This window comes from Onychomys torridus, chromosome 1 (assembly GCF_903995425.1).
Source record: "Onychomys torridus chromosome 1, mOncTor1.1, whole genome shotgun sequence".
Taxonomy (NCBI): Eukaryota; Metazoa; Chordata; class Mammalia; order Rodentia; family Cricetidae; genus Onychomys; species Onychomys torridus.
In genome coordinates, this window is record NC_050443.1 from 12,796,078 (window position 1) to 12,802,164 (window position 6,087).

Genomic DNA, 6,087 nt, shown 5'->3' on the forward strand with positions numbered 1-6,087 from the left:
GAGAGAGGAGAGGACCTGCGGTTGTGGGGTAGCGTGCACTGCGGTGTAGGCAACGCGCGTGGCTGGGGCCGTGGGGCCAAGTCAACTCCAAGACATGGATTTTGGGACGGCGCACTTTTCTGATAGCACCCTCCCTTCTCCAAACTTGGGTTGAGGCATAGGATGGGGAAATGCGGCGCTTCCTGGGGTTTCACACTCCACTCCGAACAGCCCTGTGATTGCTCACACCAGAAGAAAGATTTGTAAAGATCTCGGGGTGGGTGTCACACTGGAGGTGAGGAGGAGAGCCTGTGCCGCATACCCTCTGCGCCGTAGAAGGTTGTTGCCAGATGCCGAGTTTACACCAGGTGTGAATTCCTTCCCTTGGATCAGGTTTCCCTTGGACCAAAGGATAAAGAAGAACGATTTAAACCAGCTCTGACGAATGTTTCTCTTGCCTTTGATGGACGCTCCAGACTGTAGTAGCAAGGAAAACGCGTCTGTTCTATCGCAGCTCATCGTACTGTCAGTGTAGGCTTGTTTTTACGACATGTTGACCCGGGCTAAGAGTCTTGAGATGGAGTGAACTTCAACTGCCTCCGTAAGATTGCCGGGCGGTGGTGGTGCACGCCTTTAATCCCAGCACTCGGGAGGCAGAGGCAGGCGGATCTCTGTGAGTTCGAGGCCAGCCTGGGCTACAGAGCGAGATCCAGGAAAGGCGCAAAGCTACACAGAGAAACCCTGTCTGGAGAAACTAGATTATCCTGTAGGAAAGTCCATGGTACACTGTCATAATTAATTAGTGACTGATACGGGATGGTCCAACCCATTGTGTGTGGGTGCCACTAAGAAAGTGGTCCTATATAAGAAAGCAGGCTGAGCAAACCATGGAGATCAAGCCACTACGTACAGTCCCTCCATGGCTTCTGCTTCAATTCTGCCCTGGCTTCACTTCTGATGGACTTAGTGATATGTCAGGTGAAATAAACCCTTTCATCACTGAGTTGCTTTTGCTCATAGTACTTTACCACAGCAGTAGAAACTCTTAACTAAGACACTATCCTAATATTTGGATGACTTGTAAAAGAATGTCCTGTGGTATATGGCTGCTTCACACAGGGTATGCAAAAAGTACCAGTTGTCCATGGCACTTACATGGAAGCAGTTCCACACTACATATAGGAACTTCCCACTGTCCACAGGAATTCAGGAAAAATTAACTGTCCTTAGAAGTTCACAGAGCAGAGAACTTAGTCTATTACCCATGTTATTGTAGAACTAATAAAATCTTACACTTTCTTGTTCCTCGCCCCCCCCCCCCAACTCTGCTCTCACTCTGTAGTCCAGACTGGCCACAAATTCGAGGCTGTCTTCCTTCCTCAGTCCCCCAGATGTTAGGATTTTGAACATTAAAGTCCATGCCTGTTGCTGGACAGATGGTTCAGTGGTAAAGGGCACTGGCTGCTCTTCCAGAGGACCCAGATTTGATGCTCAGCATCATAAACAGTGGGTAACTCCAGTTCTAGGGATCAAACACCTTCTTCTGGCCTCTGCAAGCATAAGGCACACAAGTTGTTCACAGACATGCATACAGGCAAGACATCAATGCACATTTTTTAAATGCACATTTGGACACATACCTTTATCCCAGCACTCAGGAGGTAGAGGCAGATGGATCTCTTGAGTTCAAGGCCAACCTAGTGTACACAGAGTTCCAGGACATCCAGGACTACACAGAGGAAACCCTGTCTCAAAACAACCAACAACAACAAAAAGAAATACACATTAAAATAAAAAAGGTGACACACACCTTTAATCCCAGCACTCGGGAGGCAGAGGCAGGTGAATCTCTGTGAGTTCGAGGCCAGCCTGGTCTACAGAGTGAGTTCTAGGACAGACAAGGCTACACAGAGAAACCCTATCTTGAAAAACAAAAAAGCAAAACAAAAATCCCTGATTCTATACTAGTCTAAAAGATCCTAGACTAAAGAGACTGGTAGGGCAGTTTGTTTTCATTATTTTCCTGCTGGGCAAATGCTCTATCAATCAGCCTCAGAGAAATTTATACTGTGCACATTGGTTTATTCTTCGTTTTAGACAGGATCTCCCAAGTGCAGGGATTACAGAACAGCCCTAAACCCAACTACATTGTGCATTTACATAGGTTGATGCCAAGCCTGGAGAAAATCTACCTTTGTCAAGAAAGTCCAGGAATGGAGCTATAGCTGCCTTGTGTTCAGTATCAGGACTGTATTAAAACAACAGCCGGGCAGTGCTGGTGCATGCCTTTAATCCCAGCACTCAGGAGGCAGAGGCAGGCAGATTTCTGTGAGTTCGAGGCCAGCCTGGTCTACAGAGTAAGTTCCAGGACAGCTTCACCGAGAAATCCTGTCTTGGAAAACCAACCAACCAACAGCACAGGCTGGGTAACACAGACCTGTGATCTCATCACTCTGGAGGGGCAGGCAAAAGCAGAAGCTATTCCAGATCACACCACTTGAGGCCAGCCCATGCTACCATGAGACCCTTTTTGGGGGCAAACAACAAAACCCAAAACAATAGCGGTGGTCCTCACTAGGGAAACTGATGGGGGGGAGGGGTTTACAGAGTTCAAGGCCAACCATGGCTGTATAGTGAGACTATCTTGAAAAACACACACGCAAGAATAAAAGAAAATTTTTAGGACCAAAAAAAAAAAAAAAGAAAAAAAAAAAAACCAGCTTGGGCATAGCTTTCTCCTTTAAGCTCACCATTTGAGGACAGTGGTTCTCACTGGTTGGCAGTGGCGCACGCCTTTAATCCCAGCACTCAGGAGGCAGAAGCAGGCAGATTTCTGTGAGTTCGAGTCCAGCCTGGTCTACAAAGCGAGATCCAGGACAGCCAGAGCTATTACACAGCGAAAGTTTGTCTCGAAAAACAACAACAAAAAAAGACTGTGGTTCTCAACCTGTAAGTCTGGACCCTATTAGGGGGTCGAATATTATATATCCTGCTTATCAGATATTTACATTAATATTCTTAACAGCAAATTACAGTTCTGAAGTAGCAATGAAAATAATTTACGGTTGGGGGGGGGGTGGTCACCACAACATGAGGAACGGTATTAAAAAGTCCCAGCATTACAAAGTTTGAGATCCACGGATTTAAGAAGTTGGAGGGAGGCAAGGGTATCTCCATAAGTTCCAGGCCAGCCAGGACAAACAAACAAAAAACAGAGACAGAAATCACATAAATCATTTGGATAGCCCCTAGTGAATGGTTCATGCTGTCACCCAGGGCGTTTACAGCAGTTACAGAGAATTCTTCAAGTGTGCAAATGCCAACTGCCCTTGTTAAGTTTGGATACAAAGGAGATTGTGCTGTCTGTGGGGAGACTCCTGCTGGGCAGTTCACAGTTCCCACTGTCCATCCAGGCACACTGCGGAGACGTGAATGGGTCAGGGTGAAGTCGTGTCCCCAGTCCGTTCACATCAGGTGTGAGGATTAAACAAACACATCCTGCCAAGGAAGTGTTCTGCTGTAGTGCGGACTTTCTGGATAGAATGTGATTATGACAGCCACAGAGGGGGATCCCCCAGCACTCACCCACCCAGACTACTGGCGAAAGTTAACAGCAAGCAGGCACTCAAGGAGAGCTCTTAGTGGGAAAGCACATGGACCAAGCCTTATTGGAGGAAAGGTGTGTGTTCAGAGAGCTGTACCCTGCCCCTGGGAGAATTACATAAACTGTGGTTAACTTATGTACCCAGTTGCACTCCCTGTGCATGAGCAATGACGCTGCAGGAGGTGGGACGGCACTGCCTCAGGTTGCCTGGGGTCACATCTCAGCTGGGCTGCTTCTTCCCAGCTGTGTGATAGTGGGAAGGTCACTTAATCCCTCCTCCCCTTTGATTTCCACCCCTTTTAAAATGTAAATAGGGCTGAGGGTGTGGCTCAGAGGTAGAGCGTCTGCAAACTGGGTTTGAGGTCCTGGATTCCATTCCCGGCAGGGAAGGGGAGAAAAGATAAAGAATAAAAGATCCGGGTGGCTTTGTTAGGACCAGGTAGTGAATTAGAGCAGTGAGAGGCACTGCTTTCTGCACAGCAGGGTGAAGTTCCTTATTTTCAAAAGAAGGAAGAAAGCTGGTTCCTGGTGGCACACGCCTGTAATCCCAGCACTCGGGAGGCAGAGCCAGGCGGATCTCTGTGAGTTTGAGGCCTGAAGGCTCCAAAGGTACATAGAGAAACCCTGTCTGGGGGGGGGGGGGGGGGGGGGGAGGAAACCCAGGCCCAGGTCTGTTTTCGGAGGTTGGAAGTAGGATGATCAGGAGTTCAAGGCCAGCCTTAGCTAGAGAGTGAGTTGGAGGTCAGCTGAGACCCTATTTCAGGAACCAACAAGAAAACAAAACAACAACCGTGTTCACCATGAAGAAATAATAAGGCAGGAAGAAATCCCAACATTCGGAGGCTGAAGGACCAAGACCTAAGTTACATGGACAGACCCTATCTATCTGAAAAAAAGGGAGCTAAATGTTTAAGAAAGAATATTTAATCTGATTTGTACATTATGACACATATATATTTCAGAATATCACCTAGTACTATAATCTATTACCACTTATAAGTTATTTAATGATTTTGGAATGTAGCTTTGTAGGTGAGCTCATGCTTAGCATTGACAAGGCTCTGTCTGGGTTTCATCCCCAGCACCATAATAAATAAATTGACAACGGAAAAGAGAGCTAAGGAGGTGGCCTGTCAGGCAGAGGTGCTTGCCACCAAGACTGAGTCCCTGAGTTCAATCCCCGGGACCCACATGTTTGAATAAGAAAACCAACTCCTTCAAGGGGTCTTCTAATCTTGTGTGTTGCGATACACACATGTCCTGTACCCAGCATGGATCTCTCTGAGTTCTAGGCCATCCGGAGCTATAAATGAGACTTGTCTCAACACCCCCTAACAACCCCCGCCCAAAAAAAACCCCCCAAAAAAACCAAATAAACCAGGGGCTGGAAACTTCCAGAGGATCTGAGTTCAAGTCTCAGCACTCACCAGGAAGCTCACAAACATTTGTAACTCAAGTTCCAGGGAATCTGTTACACATTCTGATCTCCACTGGCACCAAGCACACACATGGCACACAGACATACATACAGGCAAACACTCATACTCATACACAAAAAAATAAAATACTTTGGGGCATTTTTTTTGAGACAGGGTCTTACTTTATAGCTCTGGCTGTCCTAGAACTTGCTATATAGACCAGGCTGGCCTCAAACTCACAGATCCACCTGCATCTGATTCTGAGTGCTGGGGTTAAAGGGATGGGCTAACATGTCCAATAATTTTTTTTATTTTTATTTATTTATTTATTTATTTATTTATTTTGGGTTTTTTGAGACAAGGTTTCTCTATGAAGCAGTCCTGGCTGTCCTGGAACTCACTCTGTAGACCAGGCTGGCCTCGAACTCACAGAGATCCACCTGGCTCTGCCTCCCGAGTGCTGGGATTACAGGTGTGCGCCACCACCGCCCGGCTCCCTTTTAACTTTTTGTTAGATGTATTTATTTTATGTGTATGCATGTAGCAGTGCCATGTGTGCACACTGCCCATAGAGGTTAGAAGAGGTTGTTGGATCCCCTGGAAATGAATAGTTGTGAGCCACCATAGGGCGCTGGGACTGAACCAGAGTCCTCCAGAAGGACACCGAGCCATCTCTCTAGCCACCTTTGTTGTCTCTGTTCTTTAACATGGAGGGGTTAACCATGTATCAGGCTGATCTGGACTCAGTGGATGACCTAAAACCTGAAATCCTCCTGTCTCAGCCTCCCGAGTGCTAGGTTATAGGAAGCATGAGCTGCCACTTTTGGTTGGTTTGTTTGTTTTCAGAGCTGAGGATCGAACCCAGGGCCTTGTGCTTGCTAGGCAAGCGCTCTACCACTGAGCTAAATCCCTAATCCGAGCTACCACTTTTTGATTACAAATATTTCTGGAGAGCTAAAGAGGTGGCCTAGCAGCTGGGCATGATGGCTTATGCCTTTCACTCAGGAGTCAGAGGCAGGAGGATCTCTGAGTTTGAGGCCAGCCTGGTCTACAGATCAAGTCCCAAAATAGCCAGGGGTACACAGA